General features: G+C 56.0%; 1 long non-coding RNA gene across 1 annotated transcript; it reads left to right on the plus strand.

The window, feature by feature from the left end:
* The first annotated feature begins 976 nt into the window (after positions 1-976).
* On the plus strand, positions 977-9,318 carry LOC142825592 (uncharacterized). Its single transcript, XR_012899974.1, has 6 exons — positions 977-1,905; positions 4,373-4,504; positions 4,880-4,907; positions 5,044-5,069; positions 5,338-5,375; positions 7,128-9,318. It is a non-coding gene; the product is annotated as an uncharacterized LOC142825592 (long non-coding RNA).
* The last annotated feature ends 3,467 nt before the right edge of the window (positions 9,319-12,785 follow it).

Consider the following 12,785-nt stretch of genomic DNA (forward strand, 5'->3'; position numbering starts at 1 on the left):
GCTATAGGAAACTTTCTGGGTGTCTGGCTGGTGAGTCTTGCCCACATGCTCAGGGTTTAGCTGATCGCCATATTTGGGGTCAGGAAGGAATTTTCCTCCAGGGTAGATTGGCAGAGGCCCTGGAGGTTTTTCGCCTTCCTCTGTAGCATTGGGCACAGATCACAGCTGGAGGACTCTCTGCATGTTGGGGCCTTCAAAGTATTTGAAGGCTTCAATATCTGAGACATAGGTGAGAGGATTATTCTAAGAGGGGTGGGCGAGATTCTGTGGCCTGCACTGTGCAGGGGGTCAGACTAGATGATCATAATGGTCCCTTCTGACCTTAAAGTCTATGAGTCTATGAGTCTATGAGCAGCTGGGAGCCCAGCGACCCTCTGCACACCATTGTAGCAGGTGAGGGGACCTTCCCAGCCCCACAGCTCCCAGCCCCACCCCCAGCCGGGCCCAGGCTCCCAGCAGATGGAAGCCCAGCCCCTGACATTTGGGTGAGGGGAAATATTGGCCCCTGGAGGTGGCTGGGAGCCAGAGGGACAGATCTCAAGTGGTTCCCTGGATCCCAGGGCAGACCCTGCACAATCCCCATCGCTGACACTCCAGGCTGTGGCCAGGCACGGTGGCCAGGCCGGGGTCTGTCTCATGCCCCATCCCCCTGCCCCTGCACAGCTCAGCTCCCTTGAACCTGCCACCTCCCTGCACCCATTGGGGGGGTTGCCCTGGGGGAGCCATGACTGCCCAGTGCAGGGGTCAGCGTCGGGGGCTGCAGTTTTCCTCTACCAGGCTGGACCTCAAAGCAATAAAAAACACTGTGACCTGTGGCGAGCAGCCCAGTCGCCGTCACCGTTTCAGCTCTTTGCCCCCCGCTCTCCCGGGGCTGGGTGCTCGGTCTCCCCCTCCCCCAACACAGCCAACGCTCGTTTCAATCCCGCAGAAGGAACCGACCTGGCTGGGGCTTTGCAGCTGGATCCCCCCATGATGGCGCTGCAGGGAGAAGGTGAGCGGGAGAAATGGAGCAATTCACCCCCGGGCACAGGGCTCCCGCTCAGACGCCCTCGGGGCCCTTCAGGCCTTTGGAGGGGGCCGGTCCCTGCACAGAACCGACGGGCTCAGCTCTTCTTTCTGGGGGGACGGACAGACCCTGGGGACGCCCGGCCGTGGGGCAGTGGGGATGTGGGGCCCCGGGAGCGCAGGGCGGTGGCCGGACGGGAGCACGTCTGGGGAGGGACGGACAGACGGACTCAGACCGTGTCTGCGTGAGACCTGGGCCCCAAATGCCGAATCCCGTGTGGTTCCCGACCCCCCTGGGGAGCTCAGAGCCAGTCTGGGCTGGGGGAATTAGCGCCCGGGTGGGACCCAGCCCGTGGGGCAGCCAAGCTCCCCTGAGCTCTGTGGGGACGGGGGGCTCCTCCCCCGCAGTAGGGACACCGCGCCCAGACTGGCCCACAGGGACTCAGGGGGGAGTGGCCCCCGGCTGGGCAGGGACCGTCCGTGTGTCCTGTGTCCGTACAGCACCGAGCACGCGGGGCAGCTGGCCCAGGACAGGGCTCCTGGCGATTGACACGAGTCGTTAGGGATTGTGGTTCCGGTTTCCATGGCGCCAGGCAGGGTCTGTGTCTGGCCGAGGGTCTGGCTGGGCCGATCCTCCCCATCCTGAGATCCCGGGGGAGGAGCCGGAACGAATCCCCGGGTCCCGTCCTCTCCCCAGGGAAGCGGCTCAGCCCGGGGAGGAGCCGCCAGTGTCAGATGGGGGGGTCTCTGGGTAAGTAGCCACAGACACGAGGGCTCCAGCTTTCTCACCCCCACCCCGCCATTTCCCCACAGACGATGGTTCTGCTTCTGCAGAGGGAACCGATCCGACTCCGCTGGAAACTACAGCAGCCCAGACCCAGCCAGCCAGCGCGGGGCCAGGTACTGGGGCTGAGGGCTGGAAATCAGGTTCATGATACACGAGGAACTGATCCCTGGGGGAGCCATGAACAGCTGCTAAGTGGGATGGGAGCAGAACCTCCCCCCCCCCCCCACGCCCAGCAATGCCCAGTCTGGGCTGAGACCCGCCCAGACTCATTTCATATGATGAGTGGGAGGATGTTATTGGGCAGGTGCCAGATTAGTTTGGCAGGGGCTAGTCCCAAGAGAGCACCCCCCTGCACAGACTAGGATGCTGAGCTGCAAATGGGCCCCAGAGAGCCCCCAGCATGGGGCAAAACCCAGTGTGTATCCCCCTGAGAGAAGGGTGTGAGGCATGGGGAGCCGGGGATAACAGCCCCATGTATCCCGTCTGTCTGCCTGAGTCGGCAGGGAGCCTGAGGAACGGCTCAGAAGCAGGGATTCCCTTCCGTGGGGGTGGAGGGGGGGCTGCCAAGCAGGGCTTTGACCCTGTGACCTTCCAACCCAGATATACATGAAGTTAACACTTGAACCCACCCATTCCCAATGAATCATGGACTCCGAGAGCATTGGAGCGGGAAGGGACCTCGAGAGGTCATCAAGTCCAGTCCCCTGCTCTCCCGGCAGGACCAAGCACCCACTAGACCATCCTGGAGACGTATCTGTCAACCTGCTCTTAAACATCTCCAGGGATGGAGATTCCACAACCCCCCTAGGCAATTTATCCCCGTGCTGATCCACCTGACAGGCAGGAAGTTTTTCCCGATGTCCATCCTAAACCTCCCTTGCTGCCGTGTAACCCATTGCTTCTTGGCCTGTTCGCAGAGGCCAAGGAAAACAATTTTTCTCCCTTCTCCTTACAACACCCTTTTAGAAACTTGAAAACCGCTTTCATGTCCCCTCTCAGGCTATGTCTAGACGGCTGGCTTCTTTTGGAAGAAGCTTTTCTGAAAGAGATCTTCCAAAAAAATTTCTTCCGAAAGAGCACGTCCACACTGTCAATGCGCATTGAAAAAGCCATCTGCTTTTTCGACAGACAGCGTCCACACTGAAAGGACGCTACCTCACATTTAAGCTGGGATTACTATGGACGGAGCGGCTGGGCTTTTTCCTCTTCCCTCTTCTTTTGAAAAAACTCCCTCTTCCCCGTCCACACACGCCCTTTTCCCAAAGAGCTCTTTCGGAAAAAGGCTTCTTCCTCATAGAAAGAGATTTACCAATGTCGGAAAAACCCCTCTGTTCTTTTGATTATTTTTGGAAGAATGCGATTGCAGAGTGGATATAAGTGACGTTTTTTAGGAAAAACGGCCGCTTTTCTGAACAAACTCTGTCGTGTAGACATACCCTCGGTCTTCGCTTTTCTAAACTAAACAAGCCCAATTCTTTCAGTCTTCCCTCATAGCTCATGTTTTCTAGACCTTTCATCGTTTTGGTTCCTCTTCTCTGGACCTTCTCCAATTTCTCCACGTCTGTCCTGAAATGTGGTGCCCAGAACTGGACACAATACTCCAACTGAGGCCTAATCAGTGCAGAGTAGAGCAGAAGAATGACTCCTCGTGTCTTGCTCACAACACTCCTGTTAATGCTTCCTAGAATCACGTTTGCTTTTTTTTTGCAATAGTGTCACACTGTTGACTCATATTTAACTTGTGATCCACTATGACTCCTAGATCCCTTTCTGTGGTACTCCTTCCAAGACAGTCACGTCCCATTCTGCGTTTGTGAAATGGCTTGTTCCTTCTTAAGTGGAGGACTTTGCATTTGTCCTTATTGAACCTCATTCTATTTACCTCAGACCATTTCTCCAGTTTGTCCAGATCATTTTGAATTAGGACCCCTCCTCCAAAACACTTGCAACCCCTCCCAGTACTTGGTATCATCTGCAAACTTAATAATCGTACCATCATCTAATAATCGTATGCCATCATCTAAATCATTGATGAAGATATTGAACAGAACCGCCCCCAAAACAGACCCCTGGGGAACCCCACTTGTTATGTCCTTCCAGCATGAATGTGAGCTATTAATAACTATGCTCTGAGAACAGTTATCGCACATTGTTCACTCTGGAACCTAGTGATGGCCAGTGGAAAGACAGCGCAGTTATGTCTTCCATTACTGATCACTTCAGCAGGGCATGGTTCTCCCACCAATTTCAAAGCCGCTCCCCAGCCAAAAGCCCCATCCCCACTAAACCCATCCCACTCCAATGATCCCTGTGCAGAATTCCCCAGGACAGGGTCAGGATCCAGGGATCTGGGTTGTAGGATCTGAGCCCAGCTGGCTTCAAAGGGCACCTGTGGTACATCCCCCTCTCCCATCCAGTCCACCCCAAGACAGCCCCCTACCATTGGCAGTGAACCTCCCGACCACTACTACCCAGAATCCCGTCTGCTCCTTCCCCCTGCACCAGCCCCATTGCTTGAGAGGCAGGGGATGGAGCAGCAGGTAACGAACCAGCCATTCACGGCCTCCTGCTGCTTCCTAGGTGGATCAGGAACAAATCTGAACGGCTCCATCGTCACGGGGGTTATTGTGGGGGCTGCCGGCCTCCTCGTCCTTCTCTTCCTCCTTGTCCTCCTCCTCCTGGCCTTCCTCCGCCGCAGACGCACCCGATCCTGTGAGTGCCACAGCGAGGGAAGGGTTAAACCTGGGCAGGGCTTGGATGGGAGACAGGCCAGGAATCCAGGGGTGGGGCAGGGGGCTCAGCAAGGGGCGATGTCCCCTGGCTCTCAGTGCTGGCCCCAGAACCCATGGGCAGTGCTAGGGGGCGCTGTGCTGCACAGTGTGGGGCGGGGGGCTCTGTAGTGGTGCAGGGGGGCAGGGCTGAGCCTGTCTCTGGGGTACCCTGGCTCACTGGCTGGAGCGGTGGGGGATCCCCTGGCAGAGCAGGACAGGAACCTCTCCTCCCAGCTGCCCTGTGGGGCGGAGGGGCAGGGCTGGCATAGGGGGGCCTGCATAGACTTATGGACAATTCTGCTTTGTGTCTCGCCAGGGGAGGGACCAGAATTGAGGCAGAGCAGGTAAGATCCCAGTTTTGTCCTCGCCCCCCATCTACCTACCTTAGGACTCCTGGGTTTTCTCCCTTGCTCTGGGAGGAGTGGGGCCTAGTGGTTAGAGCCAGGTGCTCTGTTACTGTTTCTCTCTCTCTCCCTGCAGGGAATCCGAGGCTGCAGTCACAGTGTGTAAGTTCGACATGAGGGGGTGATGTGAGGGGCAGGGTGTCCCCTGTGGGGCATGTCAATGTAGGGTGCAGCCCTGGCTCATTCTGCATGTTTGGGGGTGACCTGCCTTTGCCTCAGTTTCCCCATGGGGCTAGTGACCCTGCCCCACTCCGGTGTGCTGAGGAGCAGGCAGGCCAGTCTGCAAAGGGCTTAATGGAGGGGTGGGGGGCTGGACCCAGGGCCTAACCTGGGCCCAGACCTTCACCAGGGGGGTATCTCTGTTCCACAGATGCCCTCGTGGGCCAAGGGAAGCAGCAGGTTGCCCTGGTAAGTGCCCCCCTGCTCCCCGCCTTCCCATCTCATGCCAATGCACCCCCACACACTGAAAAAATAACATTCTCATCATTTAGAATAACGAGTATCTTACTGCCTCTATAGAAATCCATGGGATGCCCACATCTTCAATATTGCAGACAGATGTGGTCACCTCATCTCAAGAAAGATATATGGCATTGGAAAAAGTTCAGAAAAGGGCAACAAAAATGATGAGGGGTTTGGAACGGGGCCCTATGAAGAGACATTACAAAGACTGGGACTTTCCAGCTTAGAGAAAAAGAGACTAAGAGGGGATAGGATAGAGGTCTATGAAATCCTGATCAGTATGGAGAAAGTGAATATGGAAAAGTTATTTACTTGTTCCCATTACTTAAGAACTAGGGGTCACCAGATGAAATGAATAGGCAGCAGGTTTAAAACAATCAAAAGGAAGTTTTTCTTCGCTCAGCGCAGCGTCAACCTGTGGAACTCCTTGCCAGAGGATGTTGTGAAGTGTCATGGCTCACAGGTCGTGCCCACACTTGGCTCGTGGGTCCCTGGGAAGGACCCCCCCTCAGTGCAGTAGCCCCTTCTCGGAGAGCCCACTTCAGTCCAGCGGCAGTGAGACAGGCCTTACTCGGGAGGTCTACTCCAGTGCGGCAGTCTCTCTTGCGGGGGCCTACTCTCACTTGGGGGGGGTCCACCCCTCCACCTCCAGGACGGCACCTCTAAGGGCCTTCAGCCACCTACCTCCACTGTGAGCCCCTCGGGGGGGTCCACTCCCTCTGGACCCCCAGGACCTCCACACCCAGAGGGAGTACTGCAAACCTGCTCCCCAGACCAAAGAGTCTCCCCGCCAGCACAAACCAGGGGGGTTTATTGAGCTTTATTGGGCTGGTCCCCGAGGTCTCCCCTCTGCAGCCCGAGGTCTGTCGTCTGGCCGGACCCGGCTGTGTGCCCTGAGCAGGGCCGGCCGGTCACCAGGGCACCAGACGCCGGGGCTCCAGTTCTGGGCTGTTCTCTGCAGCAACAAACTTCCTCCCCCTTGTCACATTTAACCAGTAACTCCCCGGGGCACCGAGCCCCCTGCCTGCAGCCCCCTTTGAGCCCCCAAGCCCCCGACTTCCTCACATGGAGACCAGGACTTCAACAGGGTTCACAAAAGAGCTAGAGAAATCCATGGAGGTTGGGTCCGTCGATGGCTATTAGCCAGGCTGGGCAGGGAGGGTGTCCCGGGCCTGTTTGCCAGGGGCTGGAAATGGGTAACAGGGAGGGATCAATAGTTGATTCCCTGTTTCTGTTCACTCCCTCTGGGGAACCTGGCATTGGCCGCTGTGGGCAGACAGGACACGGGGCTGGATGCACCTTTGGTCTGCCCCAATGTGGCCATTCTTATGGGCCAGCTCAGATCCCACTAGAGGCCATGTTGACATTGGCCCCCCAGCCCTGCCTGGGCTCCTGCATCCCCACGGACAGACAGCAGCGCTGAGTTCAGCTCTGGGGACCCCACCCCGTAGTGAGGATGGGGCTGGAGTCCCAGAACTCAGTCAGAGCCTGGCCCTGCACCCCTCAAACACACCCTGCACTCCCCAAACCTTCGTGTTGGTCTGAGCTTTGCAGGGGCCAGCGGGATTCTATGGGGGGCAGGTGCTGCTGGTGGCGGGAGGGGGACTTCCCTGATTTCTGCAGCTCTGGGGGCTGCAGTGTGTGTGTGTGGGGGGGAAGGTTTCACTTGACACACGCAGTGACTCTCTCCCCTCCCAGCCTTAGAAGCCGGATCCCGGTGCCGAGGGAGTCACCTACGCCGAGCTGGACCAGACAGGTGCTGCAGGCCAAGCAGGACGTCCCGGCCACTGCTCCCAAAACCACCCTTTACACAGCCATCACACCCCCTTTCTGCCACCATAGCCTGAACCTCAGCCTGTCACTGGAGTGACGGGGCAGGGAGCGTGGTCCTCAGGGAGGGACGCAGTGACCCCCCCCAGGAGAACAGGCTCAGATTATGGTCTCCCACAATCCACCCCTGCAGCTGGTTCCCCCACACCCAGCCTCACAGACTCTCCCTTGGACACGTGCCTCAGCTACCATCCCATGGGCACACGCCCTGGTCTCAGATCCCCCCCATGGGCATACACCCTGGCTGTCTGAAATATTCACCGAGGAAGAGGCCCCAGATAAGGATCTGAGCTGGTGAGCTACAGGAAGCCAACTATATTTCATCTCTTCCTGCCTCCATCCTGCCTTGTCACTAATCTGCAGTCTAAATCTCGTGTCGTCAAAGTCATCAGAGGTTTCTGCAAAACCGAGGAAAGCCTGAAACTGTCAGCCTGGCCCAAGGCCTTGCAGCTCCAGCTTGGCCTTTTCTCAGTGGAGAGGGAGGGGGGTCTCCTTCATCCTGGGGAGGGCGCACCAGGCTGGGGGCTAAGAGACCACTGGGTCAGATATTCAGGCTTTGACTGACTATTATTTCCATGAGGATTTTCTTTCCTTTTTTTCCTTCCTTGATTCAAGTGGCTGGTGACTTATGTAAATAAAATTAAACTGATCATGCAATTAAGGAAGGTGTCATAAGGCATGTGAATGCGGGGGCAGAGTTAAGGGTGTCTGGGAAACAATAAGTGGCATTTCCTGGTATTGGAGGCTTTGACTCTTCAATGCCTCCTGCTCAGCCATGCAAACCTGCCCATGTGTGACACGAGCGCTGGCACCGTGCAAGGAGCGTGCGTGATGGAGAACATCTGGGTCTGCTGCCCCTTGCACCATAGCTGAGCGGGGATGGAAGCTTTACACTGTAACGCCTGGTTCTAAGGGTCTTTTGTCAGCCTGTGAATTAAATCAACCAGGTCCAAAAGAAAAGGGGAGCAAGAGAAATTCCATCCTGGGCCCCCAGTGGGTCACCAGCCTGGAGAGACCCAGGGACTTACTCATGCCCCACAGATACCCTGCCCCCTGAGCTGCCAGTGGGCGTGTCGTTATGTAAACAACAGAGTTTCATAATGTTTTATGTAATATGCTTAATGGGTAGTGTGAGAGTGAATGTTAAACAACTCAAACTCTGCTGGCCGCTTCTCCGGGGAGCAGGGAAAAACAGTCTCCTAAGCCCTTCGTAAAGATGCATCAGGCAAACTGCTTCTGTCTGTATCTGATGTCAAGACAGAAAGAGATCAGCGGGATCCTTGTGAGTCAGCGGGATCACACTGTTGCTCTCAGGAGTAATTAGAATATGGGGTGTGTTATAAAGAAATTATAATGAATGAATTAAAAGTTTGTACTAATAGAAGCTTTGAATTAGGAATTAGATTGATACCTTCGTGTGAACCATTGTGTCCCTTTTCCCATGTGTGAAATGATGGTGTAGTTCCTGGGGATGCAGGAGTGAATGGAATGTGAGTGTTTGGAGAGAGAACAACTTGGAGGTCCAACAGTTTCAGGGTCCAGACAGTGGAAGAGAGGAGGGGACTGGAAGACTCAGAGGCGTGAATGTACCATAAATTGGGCTCAATACACACAGACGGCCTTGGAGTGTTAAGAAGCAAGCTCTGTTACAAACAAGACAGCCTTGAAATAACATTGGGGAGGACACACCAACATACTGACGTCAGAGTAAAGAATAAATCCCAGATAAACAGATATTGAGCAGAACAGATGGTGAGTGCATAGACCTGAATGGGAGAAAAGTCCAATAAAAGATGGAGCGTCCTGGACGAATCTCCGGGTCTCGTCTTGTCAACATCAGAGCGTCGGTCCAGACTGAGAGAAGTTCTCGCTCCTCCCTCTCACATTTAACTTGCCTGGCCAATAAGTTAATGTGAGCCACAGACTGGTAACCTTAAGCAACCACAAGACTTTGGGCCGGGGTGGGACTTGTCTTTCTAAAGCAGATAAAGTGTTTTTCTACTGTATTCTCAATAAATGTGGTATATTGCCTTTTCCCCGGAAAAAGATCCCGTGTGCTTCTTATGAGCAGAACAGCCAGACTCCTAGAAAGGGGCGTGACGCAGATTTGTGCAGCCACTGGCTAGTGGGCAGAAGGAAGCTGGGGGCCAGGCAGGTTTGACTCTGATCCCGGTTCTGCAGGGGAGTGGGGACTAATGGTTAGAGGAGGGGGGGCGTCCCATATAACAGCTAAGAATCAAGCCCCTTCTATTTGCAGAGCCTGGTTGGGCCCAGCAACCCTTAGCACTGCCTAGATGAGCCAAGCTCTTAAGTCTCCTGTAACAACACAAATGCAGGGCCACCCCCCAGCAGCAGAATAAGAACATAACATAAGAACATAAGAACGGCCGTACTGGGTCAGACCAAAAGTCCTTCTAGCCCAGTAGCCTGTCTGCCGACAGTGGCTAGCACCAGGTGCCCCAGAGAGGGTGGACCGAAGACAATGATCAAGCGATTTGTCTCCTGCCATCTCTCTCCAGCCTCTGACAAACAGAGGTCAAGGACACCATTTTATCCCCTGGCTAATAGCCTTTTATGGACCTAACCTCCATGAAATTATCTAGCTTCTCTTTAAACTCTGTTATAGTCCTAGCCTTCACAGCCTCCTCTGGCAAGGAGTTCCACAGGTTGACTACACGCTGTGTGAAGAAGAACTTTCTTTTATTAGTTTTAAACCTGTTACCCATTAATTTCATTTGGTGTCCTCTAGAATGATACAGAATGGACAGGCTCAGCTGAAGGGACCTGCCCTAACCCAGGTGCTTCCCTCCCTGGGAGACAAATCCAATTCGCCTTCTCACGGGCCCACAGGTCACGCCCGCACTAGGCGAGGGTTGCCAGCTGTCCAGTTTTGAGCCAGACAGTCTGGTATTTGAGGTTTCTGTCTGGGAAACAAATTGAGAAAATACCAGACATCTAAATGCGCAATATTTCCTAATTAGGTAGAAGTTAGCCGAGCGCCACAGCAGGAAGGGAAGGGGGGGCGGGGCGGTGACGTGCAGCGTGACAGCAGTTCCAGGTCCCACCACCGGCCGTGAACGTCACCGCCCCGCCCTCCTTCGCCTCCCCCCGTGGCGCTCGGCTGACTTCTGCGCCGCTCAGCCAGGCCGCCGCGGGGAAGCAAGTGGCGCAAGCGGCCGTTTGGGCTCCGTGGTCCCCCAAGGGAGAGGCAGGAGGGGGAGGAGAAGAGAAAGAGAGAGACAGAGAGAGGCAGGAGGCGGAGGAGAGCTGAGAGAGAGAGGGGGGAGGCAGTAGGAGGAGGAGAGAGAGAGACGGAGCGAGAGACCGGAGGCTCAGGAGAGAAGACTGAGGTGGAGGAGAGACCTGAAAATCCCGTCTTATGACGGGCTGATTGGCTGGTATGTATAGAATTGTGTGGCATGGTTATGACTATATGTTAACGATCTTAATGTTAAAACAGCGATTTTGCGTCAAACAAAATGGAGTCTGTCACCCTGGGCTCCATTCCGGGCTTTCCCCTCCCCCTCTGGAACATTCCGAGACCGTTGGGGAACCGGCTCCAACCAGATTTTCCCGCCTTGGCAAGAGTTCCGCTCCCCTCAGGCTTCGCGCCCAGAGGAGCCCGTGAGCGACGCCAGTCCCAGCTGTCGGCCCCAGTCCCTCAGACTCCTCCCCACCCGCCCTGTGAGGGGGAAGGAGCAGACACCCCACCCGTTCCCCACCAGCTCACCTGCCCCCCGAGCCCTCTGCAGCTCCCTTCCCCCTGAATAACAGCGACGGGCTCCTCAGCTGTCCTCCCCAAAGGCGCTGTGGGGCCCATAGGGGGCAGGTCCTGAGCACCTTTCAAGCCGCAGTCACCATCAGTCGCAAGATCAGATCTTTGGACAGGGGTCTCCTTACCTTGACTTACCCGACGGGGCCAGGGTTTGCCCAGTGGGCTCTAGGCTTCAAGCCCACTGAATGACTCTGTATCAGTATTCCCCTTGTAGTTTGACTGGCTTGTATGTTACCTCTCTGCTCCGAATCCCTGATTTTGTATCATCCCCTGATACACTCTATGCTTGGTTCACCTTATACACAGCCCCTTCTCTCTTTGGGGAAGGAGGCTGGAGACCACTGGGGCAAACTGCGGGGGACAGACCCTGGATGGGAGGAGCAGGGCTGCGCTCTTCTGCACAGAAACATCCATCAGACACCTCCCATCCAAGCACCTCACTCATCTTTTACAATTCTCTGTGCTCACGCCTCCCCCACAGCACGTCGGCTTTGGGATCAGGGCCAGAGCGTCCCAGGGGAGAGCCAGGCCCATAAGGTGCAGCACGGCCCAGCTCCCATGCACCAGCGCTCGCTCTCCCTGAATGTGACCTCTGGGAAGTGACCTCTGAGCCCAGGTGCCTGACTTTAGGGGCAGGCAGGCAGCTCCGAGAGGCTGCTGCTGCCAGGGCAGTGGGTTAGGTGTGTTCTCCCGGGGGAGGTAGAGTCAGAGCAGGGCATGGGACAAGCTCGGGTCAAGTTCTTCTTTCCATGGCTTAGTTACCTCTCTGCCCCAAATCCCTGATTTTGTATCATCCCCTGATACGCTCCATCCTGGGTCACTTTATACACAGCCCTTCTCTCTTTGGGGAAGGGAAGGGGGCTGGCGAACACTGGAGCAAACTGCGGGGGACAGACCCTGGATCAGAAACCAGGAAAATCCAGTTGGATGAAAATTCTTTGCAAAAATGTCTCGTTGCAAAGCCAAAGCGTCTCCTGTTTGTCACCCCCTCTCCCCCCGTCCCAGTGTCTCCTCGCACCCAGACAGGAGACACTTTGATTCACACACTAGCTTCAGGCTGGGCTAAAGGAGTCGCTCCCCTTACTCGTGTAAACACAGCAAAGCACCAGTCACATGGACTATTCCAGCTGCTCCCCAGCTGGGCCCCGTTTATCCCATCGAATCGGGATGGGACCAGATCAGAGCATCACTAATCCAGATTGACAGGCCAATGAGGCAGTGCGAGGCTGCAGCGCCCTCTAGTGGCCACAGGAGCAGTCGCCGACTCCTGTCCCCATGTGCGCTGGCAGGAGGCTCTCATGGAAAGTGGCACAATGGAAGGCTGGAAGAACATGGCCCTACCCTGCCCTTCCGCCCCCCAGCATCTGTAACAACCCCACACGTCAGGGAAGCTCCTGTTGTCACTGCGCCTAGCGACATTCACTCGGATTCTCCCAGCTCCCCAGTTTTCCACAGCCATGGGGCAGGTAGGCGAGGATAGTGACACCGAACTGACGGAGGGAGAAATAGTGTCAGAGGTCCCCGTGTTAGTCTGTTTCAGCAATCACAGCAGACAGGGGGCAATGAAGGCTGGAAGGGCGAAGGGCCTTGTCTGACGAGCCCCAGCCGAACAGGGGAGGGCTGGGAACAGCGCTGGGGGGCGGGCAGGGAGTGTGAAGGTCCCTCCCAGATGGCCCCGGGAGGGCTCTGGCCATGAGTGGAGAGGCACTCTCAGAGCATTTCCAGCTCCACCTCTTTGTGGGGGCTTTCAC

The sequence above is a fragment of the Pelodiscus sinensis genome, unplaced genomic scaffold (genome assembly GCF_049634645.1).
Source record: "Pelodiscus sinensis isolate JC-2024 unplaced genomic scaffold, ASM4963464v1 ctg86, whole genome shotgun sequence".
NCBI classification, from domain to species: domain Eukaryota; kingdom Metazoa; phylum Chordata; order Testudines; family Trionychidae; genus Pelodiscus; species Pelodiscus sinensis.